This window comes from Periplaneta americana, chromosome 4 (assembly GCF_040183065.1).
Source record: "Periplaneta americana isolate PAMFEO1 chromosome 4, P.americana_PAMFEO1_priV1, whole genome shotgun sequence".
Taxonomy (NCBI): domain Eukaryota; kingdom Metazoa; phylum Arthropoda; class Insecta; order Blattodea; family Blattidae; genus Periplaneta; species Periplaneta americana.
The window spans coordinates 155344282-155363671 of record NC_091120.1 but is presented as its reverse complement, the minus strand read 5'-3'; the positions used below and the strand labels follow the sequence as shown (position 1 = coordinate 155363671).

The following is a 19390-nucleotide window of genomic DNA, read 5'->3' as shown; positions in this document are numbered from 1 at the left end:
TTGCTACTGTTTTGGCAGAGAAGTGCAATGGATTTAGAATCTTTGAATATAGATTTATTCTATAAATAATATTTATGTTTAGGGAGATTTTTGGTTTATTTATTATTTTTATTTTACTAGTTATTTTTGTTATAGTTGGTGTTGCGTTTTTAACCTTGTTGGAGCGTAAAGTTTTCGGGTATATTCATATTCGTAAAGGTCCTAATAAGGTTGGTGTTATTGGAATTTTGCACTCTTTTAGAGATAAAATTAAACTTTTTACTAGGGAGTAGACATTTCTTTCTTGTCTAATTATTTATGTTATTATTTTGCTCCTGTTTTTAGATTATTTTTGTCCTTGTTAGTATGATTAGTAATTCCTTACTTTACTGGTTTTATTTCTTTTGTGTTGGGTTTATTATTTTTTCTTTGTTGTACTAGTTTGGGTGTATATACTGTTATAATTGCTAGTTGGTCATCTAATTCTAATTATGCATTATTAGGGTGATTACGCACTGTTGCTCAGACAATTTCTTATGAAGTTAGATTGGCTTTAATTTTGTTGTCTTTTGTATTTTTAGTAGGTAGCTATAATTTAATAATATTTTATGATTTTCAGATTTACATTTGAATAAATTGTTTTACATTTCTTTTATCAATAATTTGGTTTACTTCATGTTTGGCTGAAACCAATCGCACTCCTTTTGATTTTGCTGAGGGTGAATCAGAATTGGTTTCAGGTTTTAATGTTGAATATAGAAGTGGTGGTTTTCAATTAATTTGTTTGGCTGAATATGCTAGTATTTTGTTTATGAGAATATTATTTTGTATCATTTTTTTGGGTAGTGATATTAATTCTATATTTTTTTATTTTAGGCTTTCTTTTCTTTCTTTTATGTTTATTTGGGTTCGTGGTACAATACCGCGTTTTCTTTATGATAGGTTGATATATTTTGCTCGGAGGTGATTTTTTACCCTTATCATTAAATTATTGACTGTTTTTGTTGGGTATTAAGATTTATTTATTTTATTATTAATTTAAGTAAAGTTAATAGAAGATTTTAACTTCATTCTTATGCTTTCAAAACATATACTTTTCTTTAAAGCTTTTTAAATATAATTATTTAGATCGGATCGGATCGGATCGGATCGGATCGGGGATCGGATCGGAAAAAAATATGAGATCTGTAGTTATACTGTTACTATTAAAGAGAAGAGATAATTTTATTATAAACTAGTGGTCAATGCCTCATTTTTTTCTATTTGTCCCGTAGTTTTATATGTTTATTTAAGAGTTTAAGAGTTGATGTAGGAGTTGTGTTGAGGATACTTTGTGAGTTGGTTGAAATGTATGGAGAAATTCGGGTTTTACATGTTTTTCATTTTATATAATCTTTATTTTTGTGTTTAAGTCCAATTACTGTTTTAGTGTTTATTTAATGAGTTTTATTCTTGCTTATTTATTTGCTTTTAATTATTTTATATGTAAGTTTTTGCGTTATTTAATTATTTTTATCTGAATGATTACTTAATTTGTTGTTCTTTCGCAGTAATAAGTTTTGTAAATTTATGGGAATTTGATTTGGTAATTTTTATTTATTATTGGTAAAATTTGTGCCAGCATCCGCGGTTATACAATGAATATAAGTAAATCTTTTTAGTTAAAGTAGTTAAGAATTTTGTTAGAGGTTATTTTATTATTTTTGGGTGAAATCTTAATATTTATTATAGCTTTACTTTATTTGAGGCTATGAAATTTTTTGTTTTAAAGTAGGATTAGATACCCTATTATTTTAGATATAAATTATTTTTAACTTGAGTAGTACTAGTTAGGGTCTTGAAACTTAAAGAATTTGGCGGTATTTTAGTCTTTTAGAGGAATCTGTCCCTTAATCGATAGTCCGCGTTGAACCTTACCAAGATTAATATAATTATACCGCCATTATAATGAAAATCTTCTTAGGGTTAATGAAATTTTCTTAATTTAATTTTATAAATTATTTCAGGTCAAGGTGCAGTTTATGTTTTGGTGGAGATGGATTACATTTACGTTTATTATTGGATTATTATTTGAAATTTTATTATGAAGTTGGATTTAATTGTAATTTTTTGCAGATTGTAATAGTGATTTGGGCTCTACAATAATATGTACACATCGCCCGTCGCTCTTATTATTTATTAGTTGAGATAAGTCGTGACATAGTGGTTGTACCGGAAGGTGTGGCTGGGATGATAATTTAATACGGATTAAATCTTTAAGTTAAGAATTTAATTTACACTGATTAATTTTATCGTGTAATTCGATATAATCTGAAATATTATATATTTTTTTCATTTTATTTTTAGGTTAAAATTAATTAATTGTTTTTGTATATTGTTGTTGATTAAATTTTTTCAATTACAGTTTATTTTTACTGTGAAGGTTATATGATTAATTTATAAAAGTAGATTTTTGTTGTACCTTGTGTATCAGGGTTTATTAAATTATATTATAAACTTTATGTTTCCCGATTTTGAAGGATCTAATTAATTATTTTAGTTACCGTTTTATAATTATTAATAATTATTATTTAGTAGTGAAATGTTATTCGGCTTCAATGGTTTCTGGCTTTTCAAGAAATGAATTTAATTCATATATTATTATATTTCTATCTTTTTAGTTTTTATTTTATTAATATTAATGTTATGTGGGGTAGGCTCTCTAACATATTTTTATAAATTTTTATTAAGTTGGTTTTATAATAACTATCATTTTAAGTTTATTAAAATTTTATTTTATTTTTTTTTAGATTATTATTTATTAATATTTAATTGTTTTATTGGAATTTGTTATTAAATTATTATTTATTTGTAATTATGATGGAATTAGTAATTTTGTAATTGTATTATAAAATTTTTGTTAATATTTTAAAAGGAACTAGGCAAGTAAATTTATTCTTGCATGTTTATCAAAAACATCTTTTCTTGTATTTTAATCTGAAATATGACCTGCCCACTGATTAGTTTTGAAGGGCCGCGGTATTTTGACCGTGCAAAGGTAGTAATTGTGGACTGGAATGAATGGTTGGACGAGGAATATACTGATCCTTATTATTTTTGTTGAATTCAAATTTTAATTTAAAAAGCTTAAATTTATTTCTAAGACTAGAAGACCGTATAGAGTATATATATATTATTTTATTTATTTTGTTTGTTTATTTTATTTAAAATATGATATATTTTGAACCGGTAATGGGAAGAATTAATTAACTCTTTTTATTTAATATACATTTATTTATGAATACTTGATCCAATTTTGTTGATTATAAGATTAAATTACCTTATGGATAACAGCATAATCTTTTTTGAGGGTTCTCATTGATAAATGGGTTTGCGACCTCGATGTTGATTTAATTTGGGTGTAGAATTTCAATTTGTTTAGGTCTGTTCGACCTTTAAAATATTACATGATCTAAGTTCAGACCGGCGAGAGCCAGGTCGGTTTCTATCTATAATAAATTTTATATCTTAGTACGAGAGGACCAGATATTTGGAATAATTTTTTGTTTAAGATTATTATTAATTGCTACTGTTGTGGCAGATAAAGTGCAATGGATTTAGAATCTTTGAATATAGATTTATTCTATAAATAATATTTATGTTTAGGGAGATTTTTGGTTTATTTATTATTTTTATTTTACTAGTTATTTTTGTTATAGTTGGTGTTGCGTTTTTAACCTTGTTGGAGCGTAAAGATTTCGGGTATATTCACATTCGTAAAGGTCCGAATAAGGTTGGTTTTATTGGTATTTTGCCCCCTTTTAGATATGCAATTAAACTTTTTACTAGGGAGCAGACATTTCCTCTCTTGTCTAATTATTTATGTTATTATTTTGCTCCAGTTTTTAGATTTTTTTTGTCCTTATTAGTATGATTTGTAATTCCTTACTTTACTGGTTTTATTTCTTTTGAGTTGGGTTTATTATATTTTCTTTGTTGTAGTAGTTTGGGTGTATATACTGTTATAAATGCTAGTTGGTCATCTAATTCTAATTATGCATTATTAGGGTGATTACGCACTGTTGCTCAGATAATTTCTTATGAAGTTAGATTGGCTTTAATTTTGTTGTCTTTTGTATTTTTAGTAGGTAGCTATAATTTAATAATATTTTATGATTTTCAGATTTACATTTGAATAATTTGTTTTACATTTCCTTTATCAATAATTTGGTTTACTTCATGTTTGGCTGAAACCAATCGCACTCCTTTTGATTTTGCTGAGGGTGAATCAGAATTGGTTTCAGGTTTTAATATTGAATATAGAATTGGTGGTTTTGAATTAATTTGTTTGGCTAAATATGCTAGTATTTTGTTTATGAGAATATTATTTTGTATCATTTTTTTGGGTAGTGATATTAATTCTATATTTTTTTTATTTTAGGCTTTCTTTTCTTTCTTTTATGTTTATTTGGGTTCGTGGTACAATACCGCGTTTTCTTTATGATAGGTTGATATATTTTGCTCGGAGGAGATTTTTTACCCTTATCATTAAATTATTGACTGTTGTTCTTGGGTATTAAGATTTATTTATTTTATTATTAATTTAAGTAAAGTTAATAGAAGATTTTAACTTCTGTCTTATGCTTTCAAAACACATAATTTTCTTTAAAGCTTTTTAACTTTAAGTATTTAAATTATCTCAAAATGTTATTATTATCGGATCGGATCGGATCGGAAAGGATCGGATCGGGTCGGGTCGTGTCGTGTCGTATCGGATCGGATCGGATCGTATCGTATCGTATCGGATCGTATCTTATCGTATCGTATCGTATCGTATCGTATGGTATCGTATCGGATCGGATCGTATCGTATCGTATCGTATCGTATCGTATCGTATCGGATCGTATCGGATCGGATCGGATCGGATCGTATCGGATCGGATCGGATCTGATCGGATCGTATCGTATCGTATCGTATCGTATCGTATCGGATCGGGTCGGGTCGGGTCGTGTCGTGTCGTGTCGTATCGTATCGTATCGGATCGGATCGGATCGGATCGTATCGTATCGTACGTTTCGTATCGTATCGGATCGTATCGTATCGGATCGGATCGTATCGTATCGTATCGGATCGTATCGGATCTTATCGTATCGTATCGTATCGGATCGGATCGTATCGTAACGTATCGGATCGTATCGTATCGTATCGGATCGGATCGTTTCGTATCGTATCGTATCGGATCGGATCGTATCGTATCGGATAGGATCGGTTCGGATCGGATCGGTTCGGATCGGATCGGATCGGATCTTGGAATGCACTTGCCCACATGGTAGGGAGGTTGGGATGGGCAGGGCGGAACTCGACATGCAGCCACCTCCACGTGGTGAGTTCTGGGTTGTTTCAGTTCATAGAGAATTAAACAAGCAAAGAGCTGCATCTCTTTTACATGTCAGTAAATCTACTGACATTGGCCTATCGCATTGAAACACAATTAAATATCGTCGACCTGGGCCGGGATCGAAGCCACAACCTCGAGCATAGAAGGCCAGTGCTATACAACTACGCTACGGAGGCCGACTCTCTACTGTGAATGATGGTAAGAAAACGTACATTATAAAAACAGTTTAGTAACAGTAATTACACTTACTATAGCCTTAAGATAAGAGGAATAGAATCGTCTTTTGTTTTCGTTTAATAACAAATCGATTTTGTTTCTAGGAAATATTGCTACATCGCTGTGAATTCACTAACACTTGCCAAAGACGGAAACGCTCTTCCCTGCAACTCTGATGGCAGTCACGAGGAGACTGCCCTTATACCCCATCAACGAGCTATAAATAAGAATATAGAGTGGCGATCGCATCGCCATATTTGAAAACTTTTGAACCTATGTCCGCCATGTTTTAACTGGTCAACAAATGGGCGTTGTTCCTATAGGATAATACGGAAAGTGACTGTATAGAACATATTGCATCTTATGAATCTTATTTTATATCGCATTAACCCACATATTCCATTACTAACACTTCTTTATTTTAACAGCTGTCAGGAAACCCATGCAGCAACCGTTTATTCCATACATCTTATGTTAATATCGAAAATTAAAGATGTGGATACAAATGGGCGTGGTTGCTATAGGACGAGGCTGAAAAGATTGTTGCATCTTGTGAATCTTATTTTATGTTGCAGTATCTCATATATCCCATTTTTACCAGTGGGAAGGAAACCCACGCAACATTTTTTCCTTATACCTTATATGAACATTAAAGCTTTAAAATGTGAAACAAATACAAAAGTGGTCTTGGTTCCTGTAGGATGAGACGGAAGAGGTAGTCCAGGATAGTAGTATCTTGTGAATCTTATTTTATTTCTCAATAACTCTTATACCTCATTTTTACCAATACTTCAGTTTCGTCGGACAGACATAGGCTACTTGAAGTCATATTTATGCCAGTATGTAATACAGACCTGAATTCTGGTGGCTGGTGATGTTCTACTGAATTTTCCTGTGCCACAGAAGAGAAAGCTTCTTCGGTGGAAGCCTAGAAGTCTCTTTACTTTTTAAATGAGATGGAAAATCGAATATATTTGGTACTGCATTGGGGAACAAACGTCTCCTCTCGTTTAGAAAATAGGCTACATGTGTTCAGTATCGAAATGTGCGGAACACAAAACACTATGTGTTGTGGGAAACCATTTCTCTCTCTTCATTAGAGAAACCCACAGCTTAGTTAACAAATCATTTTTCAGTGGGAATCTGTAAAAAGAATGAACATGTTACAGAATCTTTCTATCAATAACTGTTATGATATGTATAGTGACATCAAATTATGGCAGACTACTGACTTAAAATATGACATATTGTTTGTTTTGTAGCTTCGGTTGCTACAATTATAAGCAGAACACACAAAAGTCATCTTAATTACGAGATTTAAAAATCTCCACGTGCTTATACATCTCCTTCTGCTAAAGCGAGCTAACCAGCTAAAACATGGCGGTCGGCAGTTCAAGCTAGTACCAGGGCTGGTGAATTTTATTTACCCGCTCTGCTAGTACCATCAGGAGCGCTGATACAGACGTGCACGCCACTCTATATTCTACTTCTATCTCGTTGTACCCTATCCCCGCGGTGCTCAGGTATAAGGCGAAGTACGCGTCTTGTAGCAGCCTTGCAAAATACCTATTCATAAACTGATTTACTATTAATACAAGTATTAAAACAGTTACTCTTAAAGCGTAAATGTAACAGAAACAATGCAAAATTATTTGTTGCAACTGGAAAGTGTAATGTAGACATGTTCACAAGATGTGTGTTCGTAAATTTGTTTAAAAGGTAATGGTATCAAAAATAATACAGCTATTTATGCAAAAAGTTGTGAAATGATAGCGTTTTAAGTACGAGAGGTGAAGATTGTCCACAGACCCGAAGGGGGGTTGAACAACACGGTGAGTGCTTAAAACGCTGATTTTGCACGAGTTTCATGCAAGATTTTTTAGACAGTCCCTCGAGAATCTCTAATGTATTTATATTTTAAAGGAAATAAAATTATTGATTCGTTCTCTCGCAATGGCGAACTTCTGATGTTAAAGACGAATGAGTATTGCAATGGTATGGAAAGAGAGAGATGCCACGGCCTTCGGATATGTTATGGTGATTGTTTTGCTGCATGTTAGGAAGTTTTTCCTGCTTGTCAGGCATGCAATTTCTGCCATTTGATTAAAGTTGTAAAGCAAACGTTGTAAATTATCTTCTGAAGTTGTCATAAACACAATACCATCATCTGGAGACCGAGTCATGGCGGGATAACCATTACATCTAGTACAGAGGAAATGCTGTACTCCCATGCCTATCCAGAGGCTATAGGTGGGAACCCCATCACTGGACTTACTTCCACTAGGCTAGTAACATGTTGGAAGGACATCTTCTTACTAAAAAGTCTCTACAAATACAACAACAACAACAACAACAACAACAATAATAATAATAATAATAATAATAATAATAATAATAATAATAATAACAATTTTAATAATAGAGCTTGCAAAATCATTACAAGCACGCTTATGTTAGTCTTAGACCGACTACTCTGGAACTGGAAATTTATTTGTGCCAGTAGTGAAGTTCGAATATTTGAGACTGAAAATTGCTTTAATCACACCATAAAATTTCTCACATTCTTGTACGTGAACCACGTTTGTTAAGATAATGGTCAAGTGCTGTAAAAACACAAATGAACTACAAGCAAGAGATGAACAATACAGACTTAAATATCGAAAGTCTGGTTTGAAATAGAATCTAACATTCTGCATTTTATCGGTACATAAGTATGCGTGACCTTCTACCTTGCTTTCACGAAAACAGGCAAGAAAGCTCACAATACAGTACAGACTGATTTTCAACCTATAAATATCATCAGCACCTAAGAAATAGAGCCTGCAGGATATTGGCTCTCCCTTCCTTTTTTCATATTTAGTACTAAATTGTAAGTTAAGGAAAACCTGGATAATTTCAATACACGCTCTTATTTTAGCACACTCGTCTTTCTGTTCTTCCTCCTCGCCTTTCTGTTCTTCCTCTTTGTTTTTCTGGACTCCTCATTCTTCTGTGCTTCCTCCTCTTAATATTACTCCTCGCCTTCCCATTCTTCTTGTTTTTCTGCTTTTCCTCTTAGGTTTTCTGCTCTTCCTCGTCGTATTTCTATTCCTCTTCTTCTTTTTATTCTTTTTTCTCGTCTTTCTGTCCGTTTTTCTATTACTGTACTTCTGGACGTATTGTTTTTCCTCTTAACTTTTTCATATTTTCTCGTCTTTCTTTTCTTCCTCTTCGTATTTCCGTTTTCCTGCTCGCCTTTCTATTCTTTCAGACTCATTATTCTCTGCTTCCTCTTAGTTTTTTATTCCTCCTGCTCTTTGTATTCTTCCTCGTAGCCTTTCTGTTTCTCTTCGTTTTTCTTTCTTTTTCCTCGCGTTTCTGTTCTTCTTTGTCTTTATATTCTCTCTCCTTTCCTTTCTGCTTTTCGTCGTCTTTATATTACTCTTTTTAGTATTTCTGTTCTTCCTCCTCGCCTTGTGTTGTAAAAGCGTTTGTCTGGAGGTGAGGAAAAGAACAGTGATTTTTAAGTATTTAAACTTTATATTCTCCTTTATAGAGACAAGAAATATCTGGCAAAACTACCGACAGTGAGTGTGATAGTACCATTTCACAACGAATACTGGAGCACACTTCTGAGAACTGTGGTCAGCGTCCTCAACAGGTCACCAGAACATCTCCTCAGGGAAAAAATTTTAGATAATGACTTCAGTTCAAAAGGCAAGTGGTATAGATACTAAGTATAACTACCATATCCACAGACCCAAAGAGAGAAATGAGTCAGCTAAATAACTATATCGCCATATTTCTTCTAAGATGTTATTATTTATTACAGCCTTAGCTATGATATTACCAGCTTCCTTAAAAATGAGGTCCTCGGTCTTTATGGAGATATTTATATTATGACTGTTCTAAGTGAGGACAGATTGTTGAAGATAATTCTCGGTGTCGGCAAACAAAATCTAGTCATTTCCGAAGAGTAATGTGTTAAGGGATTTTTTTTTATAAAAATAAGTACATCTATACAATTGACGTTAAATACTATTATCTTTTAATGGGGTAACAATATTTATGAATGGAATGAAACCGAAGTGTCTGTTTCTTGACCAATTTTTTTCTACAACAATTTTTTTCAACAATTTATTGATCGATCAGCGCAATTAGCGCTATACAAATCATTTCTAAAAAATATAAATACAATATATGACACTGAATTGAGGGCAGCCTAGATTGGGCTCCTCAATGAACAAAAATAATTGTTAATAAATAATTGATTACATAGGTTGGTGTGATGATAAATTTTGATTATAATATGAGGTCCATTGGAAGTCGGCTTTTGATTCTGGTGGGAAATTAGGATTTCCTTCCGAGAGAGTAATGGATGGCACCTGGGATATTTTCTAGTTTGTTATAGAACTTCTTAGCTTGTGAATGAATAAACTGTTTGATTGTGTCAATACCAGTTTCTCTGTGTAGTTGGCTGTTACGGAAAAACCAAGGAGAATTGAGTGAAATTCGTAGGATTTTATTTTGAAGTGACTGGATGTGTTTAATTTCACTTATTGCAGCTCCTCCCCAGACAGGACAGGCATAAAGCAGTAGAGGTCGTAATAGAGATGTGTAAAGTAGCATGCAATTTTGTAGCTTTAGAGATGACGTCTTGTTGAGGAGCGGATATAATTTAGCGAGTCTTGCGTAGGCCAATTAAAAACATTTCTTTAGTAGTCAAATATACCTTGACGTTTGTGCCCATAAACCACGTAATAACAATTGTAAAACATTTATATTATTTTGTGATTTAATCATATAAACATATCCAAGCAGTGGTAATATATTAGTAATCATTCCTCATATTATTTTTATGTTTACAAAAATCACTATTTAAAAGTGATGCAAACATTAAAACATTAATGATTGGTAATGAGATTATAAGCTTATTCCTTTCTTTCTTGTTAAATAAAGAGAGATACTGTAGAACCAAACTATTGAACAGAAAATTGTAAAAATAATAGCTTCTGTAGACTATTGTGCGTGCATATCAAGTGGGGTCAGGACTATTGGCTTGTAATCCTTTAAGAAAGAGAGGTCCGAATAAAATTATTGTTGTCCTACCTGTATATCATGCGGTCTTTTGTAACGATACTTCTGTGCTGGAGACATAAAGATAGATTTAGATGGTATCACTAGATCCTGGATTATACTTTACTTAAAATAATTTATATACATTACTTGGAATAATCAGGCATAAAAGGCAATTAATACATAAAAAAACACAATAGACAGGCAAAAAAGTCAATTAAAATGAAAGAGGCGCTATATGTTCAAGACAATACATACGCCTAATATAATTCATCATTTAATTTATATGATATTCATGCAGTACATCTTGCTGTTCATTGCTCATTACCACAGTGTACAGCCATAGACACAAAAATGACCAATCTCCTCTAGCATGAATGTGTGAGTCCAGTCCACTTCGGGCAGCTCCTGGTTCACATGACTATTAAAAGAATGTTTGCACCTAATTTACTCATTGAATATATCTTCGTTGTAGATTATTCATTACATTTGACCTATAAACAATTGGAAAAGGCAGAAAACAAAGGAAAATAGAGCGGAGTCGTACAAAATAAATTCCTTCACCTCTAAACCTAAGCTCTCACGGAATCAACCAAAGTACTGGGTGATAATCACGTCAATGTGAGTGTCCATGATGGGGATACTGCTAATGATGAGAGAGAAGAACCGATGTGCTTTTAGTATCAGTTTGTTATTGAGTAAAAATGTATTTGTGTGTGACTGACTTAAAGAAAGAATTAATTCATTTATGTTTTTTAGCCCAAGGGCAGGTCTTTCACTGCAAACCCAGCATTCTCCAATATTTTATATTTTGTACGTCCCTTTTAGTTTCCGCATACTATCCATATCTCTTAATGTCGTCCATCATGTGATATCTTCTTCTGCCCCAAACTTTTCTTTCGTTCACCATTTCTTCCTGTGCATTCTTTAGAGTAGACAAATCCTTCTCAGCCAGTGCCATGTTTGCAGTTTTTCTTGGGAAAGATAAATCCAGTAGTTTTCCGTTACTTTCCACGCACGCACGCACGCACGCTCGCTCACTCACTCACTCACTCACTCACTCACTCACTCACTCACTCACTCACTCACTCACTCACTCACTCACTCACTCACTCACTCACTCACTCACTCACTCACTCACTCACTCACTCACTCACTCTTTTTTAATTTTTTTTCTACAGGTATACTATCGTTTATGTGTCTTTATTGCAAATAAATTGAAAATTTGTAACTAGGGAAACAATCTTGAATTAATATTGCTTATGTAATTCGTAAATTTGTAAGTAGGAAGGTATAGCGATTCATAATTTGGATGGTATTTAACTATGGTTCTATTATACTCGTATATCTTATCACAAATATATTTATTGATTACGCAATTGGTAAATTCGCGATTTTAAAAATGTAATTATTTAGAAATGTCAAATATTACAACCAATGTAATGGGGCAAGTTGAAATATATTCTGTAAAAAAAACACATACATACTCACTCACTCACTCACTCACTCACTCACTCACTCACTCACTGACTCACTCACTCACTCACTCACTCACTCACTCACTCACTTACAAAAAAAATCTCTCCCCCTCCCGCTCCCACTCCCCCTCCTTCCCTCCCTCCCTCTCCCTCCCTTAGTTATATTTTCATTTTTTTCTCATTTTTCTTCTGTTCCCTTCTATAATTTCTTTCTTTCTTCTTTATTTTTTATTCGTTTCTCTCATTCTTTCTTTTTTAATATCGTCTTCTTCTCTTCGTCCCTCAGTATTACTTTATCTTTCCTTCGTTTCGTCTTTCTGCTATTCGCTCTCTATCTTCTCTTTTTGTGTGCTTTACTTCATTTAGTGTCCCTTAATTTCTTCTCTTTCTTCCTGTCTTTTTTCGTGTTTGCTTCTTTATTTCCATTCCATTTCCTTTCCTCAGAAAGTATCAATCTTTCTGAATGCAAAGGAGAAGCGCGTGCTATTTATTCTCTTACACTTTACAGTATTTCTGCGCTATCGCCATAAAAATATTTCCCTAGAGGAGTGTTGAAATAAATCAGCGAGGCCATAGAGAACGTGTAGATACCAACTGCCCGACATAATGGAAAAATCCAAACTGACAGTTTAGCATTCATTTCATTTCCCCTTGTTTCTGTTTTGTTTTTACGCTCTCATTCCTATCTTCTACCTATTTGTCATTGTCTTGAACCTGTCTCCAAAGGAAGCAATTATTGCTGTCAGAAACAGAACATTTTTAGACGTTTTCACCGAGAAGCCTTTGCAGAAGCTGTTCCAAAAGACTTAGCGACTTATTACGAGTTTGATATAGCAAGGAAACAAAGCTTTGGCTAACAAAAGACGACGCAGAGCGTTTGTTCGCAATGTGCGGTCTTCCAGTTAACTGCAAAGTTTCATGTCTTCGCCAGTGTACTCGTGATTTCAGCCCCTGTTCTTGATGTTCCACGAGTCAACGGAAACTTATATCGAAGTATTTCAACTGTAATAATCGTAAGAGAATGTTTAATTAGTCTATGACAATAAACCACATATAGCATGCTGTATTGTTCGCTGTTCTCGCAAAATACCTCACATAACTTGTGAGTAACCAGTGCTCGAAAATATTGTTGGTAAAATACGAATTTCATTAAAATCGGTAAATAATTTTATTATTAAACCAAATATATTAGGGTATACTGACTTAGCGTTGGGTAGATGGCTAATACATCAACTATACAGCGAAAACTCTTGTTAAAATCCTGGTAAGTTGAGTTTGAAATTTTTACAGACAAAACGATAGACAGATCGTCCTCGGTGGTCTAATGGTTAGCGTGCCTTCCAATGCATTCGAGTTCGCTCGTTCAAATACTGTCGAAAGCGATTAATTCTTAATGGTGATAAAAATCCTTACATAGATTCGCAGAATAAATAGAGGCACATGTAATAGATTTACAGTAAATACGAGAATCATATCCCCGAATAGGAGGGCTTCAAGCTAAATTAACCGGTCGTTTCTCGATCATGCCAAGATTCAATTCTGGAAGTGGGACAATGGACCCGAATTGGAGGCTGAAGTGTGAATTAGTTCAACTCTCCATGTATATTTCAAGGTGACGGGCAGTTTTTCTCGGGATGTTTCTGTTTGCCTATCAGAATTTCACCAATTCCGCATTACTGTCTTATTAAATCGTTCCAAGAAGAGGAACACACGGACTTACACAATCGGTGTAACATTCTCGTATCTACAGTAGGATTCACTTGTCCCGTTTTAGTTGATGTAACCCTGCATTTTATAGACTGCTCTCGAAATTTCTGTACCCATTTATAGAAGATGTCAACGCAAGTTTACGCGTAACACTTTTATACTATAATGAGTCATCTGCGCCTTTCTCATCGAAAATAGGCAAATTTGTATATTATTAGGTGGTTAAGGAACGTTAGCGCCAGTCGATGTTAGGCACTTTTTCCTTGTAGTATTTTTTTATTTTACTTGGTTATTTAACGACGCTGTATCAACTACAAGGTTATTTAGCGTCGATGGGATTGGTGATAGCGAGATGGTATTTGGCGAGATGAGGCCGAGGATTCGCCATGGATTACCTGACATTTGCCTTATGGTTGGGAAAAACCTCGGAAAAACCCAACCAGGTAATCAGCCCAAGCGGGAATCGAACCCGCGCCCGAACGCAACTCCGAATCGGCAGGCAAGCGCCTTAGCCGACTGAGCTACGCCGGTGGCTAAGGTTATGGATCTGTGAAATTTCTGACATGCATTTTTATACCAAATAATCTGAAACGTTTATCACAGATTTGTTACAATGTGCAATACACAAATTTTTACTTTGATATTCCAATGAGTTTACTTATAATTAACTTTTGTTTTTTTTTTTTTTTTAATACTGAATTATGTACTGTCTTCCTCCAACGAGTTTAGTACTGGGACCTGAGGTATTCTTGCCATCGATGCGGGGGGATTGCAGGTAGATTCTTTTGTTGCTACAGCTAAGCCGAGCAGAGCTGAGTGGGAAGTATTAATCGTCCAAAAATATGCAGTCTTCAGTTTGTAGTAGTGTGTGAATATTTCATATACATATTGCTTACCTAGGCCTATGTGATTTTTTTTTATAAATATATTAAATAATATTTTTGCAATTTTTGCTCAAACATTTCCCTGATGTTAGCTATGTTAACATTATATGAATTACTCATATTAAATATTTCACCGTTACAAGTCACTTTTAAGGAAACATGCTGTGGAAAATGGGTCAACGAGACGAGTAGATATTTTAGCGTACAATGCTGACACTAAACAGGGCATCATTGTGGACCCCACGATACGTTTTGAAGTAGAATGTCATCAGTCAGCCGAGGTCCACCTTGAGAAGAAGTCGATCTATGAGCCTACAGTCAACTATTTCAAGCTGAAATATGCCTTAATTCACGTTGAGGTATTCGGCTTGCTCATAGGTGCTCGAGTGACTATACTAGCTTTTTTCAAAGAATTTCGGCGGCAGTTTGCTCTGCCAACATCTCTGAGGGATGACATTGTGATAATTGTGTTAAAAAATCCAGCCAAATCCTAATTAATCACATGGTGCCACATTAATAGCAATTGTAATTTTTGACGCCCTTTTCTTTGTTTCCCTTTTTTAAAACTTAATATCTATGTTTACATATGTATAATAATTTTTTTTAGGATATACTGAATGCGTAAAGGCTACTCTCAATGGGGGGGCAGTTTAATAATAATAATAATAATAATAATAATATTATTATTATTATTATTATTATTATTATTTCTAAATTGATTACTTTACAAATTTAATTCAATTCTACTAATCACTAAATTTTATAGGATGATTCTTTTCATTTATATTATTGTAGTTTTATTATGATTTTTATGTTTATTTATTTTATTGTATTTGTATTTCTGATGGTGTGATGGCCTTAACTTCACCAGAATAAAGAAATAATAGACTAAATAAATAAATAAAATGTTCTGCAATAATGTCCTTCTCTGAACACGTAAGTGCAAATGGTTGTATCTCTATCTCGCCAAAAATACGTTAGGAAACTAATAGGCGTACTGCTCTCGTAAATTGGGCGAATGTTTCCAGTATGATTGTACTTCCTTCCAGACTGGCGATGCCACTGTTCCCTCCCACTCCAGTACCGCGCTAGACTAGTCGTAACCGCATTCCTCTCAGCCCTAAATTCCTCAGAGGATGACAGTACATGTAATTGTATATTCTCCAATTTATGTAGAACTGCCGTAGTAAGCGAAAGTCTATCTGCTGGTGGATAAGTAAATGCGGGCCACCTTATAGAAGTGGACGCACCGTACGTACTTCCTGCTCGTAGTCCATCAACATGCTTTGTACAGTGCACAGTTGAATTCGAAAGTTCTAGCCAGAGTTAGGATTTTGTTTAAAAACAGACCTGCAGCTCTTTGAAACGCGGTGAACCGAATTATTATTTCCGACTTGGAGTTATTTTTAGCCTTAACGTTAGCTTCACTGCTGTAGCGAAAGCGGGCCGAAGACTGTTATCTCTACAGACCTTACTTTCTTCCCGTCCCTCTCGCATCGAACGGAATATATGTAGCGAGCTGCGGTAAAATACATTTCCCTTTGAACTTTTATAACTTCCCTCCCTTTTGCTCCTACAAATCATTTTAAACTGATAGTGCTGACGTTCATTTTCGTGTATATATGGGCGAACTCTCGAGGCGCACGCCATAGGACAATGGTTCGCAGTTGTGCCGACTGGTTGTTTGAGTAACAAGGGTCCAAGAATGCTCAAGAGTCGAGACAATCGCAAGGACATTTTTGTCCCCCACAACTGCAAACAATTGAAGTGGTGCGCACTAGACGTTCGAGATCGGGACAGCTTAAAAAGTGACAGGAGATTTGAGAAAATCCCAAAGATGGTGTGTAACGTCTATACAGATATTAATTTGGTGTAATTATGATAAATACTATTTGCTGTAAGTTGAGTCTGTCTATATTTAACAACAGCTTTCCTTACTCTGTTTAACTGTTGAATGATCTCTTGAAGTTGACTTACGGAAGATTTTGTGTAACTTGTTTCATACAGTTTGTATTTTGTAAGCCTAAGGCTTCGCGTTCTAATTCATGTTGCTACATAATTTTACAAGTTTTTTTGTTACTTTTTCGAAAGTACCCTACTATTTTTTGTTACTGGTATACGGTGTAAGGGGTATGAGTGCCGTCCTTTTCACAGTCGTCGGGTACGGTCTACCCACAGGATCAAAAATGTCCATACGACGTATGGTCAAAACTTGATAGTTTTCCCAGAAAAAATATTTGTTTTCTTATTTTATTTGCGTTATACCGCTTATATGGTTAGTAAAATTACGAAAACAATTACATCAGTAGGTATATCTAGCAAAGAGTTAATATTAGTTTAAATAAATATTTGTGTTCTATTACGTTTTCGTTAAATTAAATAATATATGCTTAAATTTGTTAATATTCTGGCGTGAGAGACGTGGCAACTTGTTGAGCAGGCAGAACTCTGCACAGACTTACGTACATATCAGCTGAGTTCAAGCTCCCTGTCCACATGCGGATGACAGATCAGTACAGGATATTTGATAAACAACTTACAATATCATTAACAATTTAGGAATATCGTATGTTATTAATTTATGGAGAAAGTCGTCGTAATTAAAGTGAGGCAAGAAGGATGTACCGTAAACGTTTTCCGGAAAGGTTACCTAATCGGCAAACTTTTGTAGCAGTTTCTCGACGATTATTAGAAACTAAGGGCCGTATTCATAGACATTTTTAGCACGGGTTTCCGGTGGATGATCATCGTTTTTCGTATTCATAAACCAGTGTTAGCGATAGGATTGATTTGAATTCTGTACAAGTAACCATTCGATAGCCGGGGCTAGCTTAGTACGATCGTAACGCGTGCTGCGAAATGTCTATGAATAGCACCCTAGGAGCCTCTTACCCTGTTTCGAAAACCACACAACCATACATTTATTTAAAAATGGCATTGGTTTATGGAAGTGGGAGAGATGAAAATTCGTGTGATTTTGTGCAGTAAATCATTATTGTTTCTTTTTTAGATGTACAATTAAAAATGGAGGAGTATTGTTAAATAAAATGGAAATTATCATAATGTTCTTCTATTAATGAGATTGAAAGTTTGTGTTTGCTGCTCGTGTTATGCAAACAACAGTTGTCTTGGTCCGCCCCTGCATTAGAACAGAGCATCTGTTTTGTACCGTTATGTCTGTACCCGCTTGAGCTGCACTGTGTACTTCTAAACCCCCTCCTCCCCATCCACCAACGTTGTCAAGCGTCTTATATTGTAAACTTTAATAATAATTACTTAAATATTGCAATTCTAAAAAAATTGTGAGGACAATTTTTGTCTTCCTTATGACATGAATAATCATCAGTTAAAATAATGGTACTCGTACTTATACCCCTTACACCCTGTAGAAGTGTAGCCTACATTTTGACGTTGTCTGTGTAATATTGTTTCCCTTCATTATTTTTTGGCCCTCGTTTTGTTTGTAGAACTTCACCATTTCCACTTTATTTTCTCTTACTATTTCTATAGCTATGTTTGTATTGTGCATGAGTATGTTTCGCGTCCATGTCAAAGCAATACGGTACTGAATAACATTATTTAAAAATATATTGCAACTCACTCACTCACTCACTCACTCACTCACTCACTCACTCACTCACTCACTCACTCACTCACTCACTCACTCACTCACTCACTCACTCACTCTTTTCTTTCTTTTAAATTTCTTTTCAACATGCTCAATTGCACAACTACGTCTTGATGTTCTCTTGTGATACAATAATTATTGCAAGTGTACGGACAATATTGAACATATGTTTGTTTTTACAAGTTGAAGGATTATACAATATTTTCTTCTACAGTACGGTCGCGCCACTCTTGATCCGAAGAACATGGGCTGGAACAAGCCTGTATAGCGCGAGGTAACACGCGGCATTTTAGATCCGTAATCTCGGGCGTATTGTACCCATATAACTTTCATTAATTAATGGCTTGCACACAATCATAATTTTGTTTCACTGACCTGTATTACAGGTCCCATTCACTCGACTTTCTTTGTCATGCGGTCGTAATTCTTGGACTTCAGTAACTCTGTAAGGTTTCAAGTTTAAAAGTTTAGTAGCCGTATGGGCTGAAGTTTTTGATACGCCTACTTCTTGTGCAACACGACTTAAGGATTTATTAGGATAACGTTCAAGTGATGTAGGCTACCAATATCATCAAGTTTTGCTTCTGTTAGAACCTTTTGTTTTGGTCTACGACAGTGATGTCAACTGATGCCTATAGGAGCAAGCGCGCGCTTTAGAGCCCAGGAGAGCCTCAGCGCTTTACAGCGGAAAGGAAAGAGACAGACGAACGAGGTAGTATATGCCGCTTGGTCGAGCTATATTCAGGGATGGCCAGCACTGATTCAATGGATAAAGGGAAGAGAACTTATTAAAACTATATCATTGTTAATTTTTAGATTTGTCTGAGAAGTGTAAGTGCATTATAAGAATACAAGTTTTAATATTAATGTTCATTTTTCACAAGTTTGCTTTTTTATTCAAAAGGAATATTTTCTCAACTTTTTTTTATAGAAAAGTGAAATTTTCAGATATGTTTGTTTAGTAGCCTTACAGGTACTAAAACAATGTTTTCGTAAATCTAATATATCGTAAATACGTATTACTGAAGATAGTGAATTAGAATGTTTGAAAATATTCGCATGGAAA

General features: G+C 34.3%; 1 long non-coding RNA gene and 2 pseudogenes across 1 annotated transcript in view; all 3 read left to right on the top strand.

Moving 5' to 3' along the window:
- Positions 1-74: 74 nt before the first annotated feature.
- LOC138698961 (NADH-ubiquinone oxidoreductase chain 1-like) lies at positions 75-946 on the top strand (annotated as a pseudogene).
- A 2016-nt stretch (positions 947-2962) lies between these two features.
- LOC138698337 (uncharacterized) overlaps positions 2963-19390 on the top strand; it is a 52039-nt gene continuing 35611 nt past the window's right edge. Inside the window, exon 1 of the long non-coding RNA XR_011331836.1 lies at positions 2963-3016. This is a non-coding gene — a long non-coding RNA (uncharacterized lncRNA). The remainder of the gene's footprint in view (positions 3017-19390) is intronic.
- LOC138698765 (NADH-ubiquinone oxidoreductase chain 1-like) lies at positions 3332-4560 on the top strand (annotated as a pseudogene).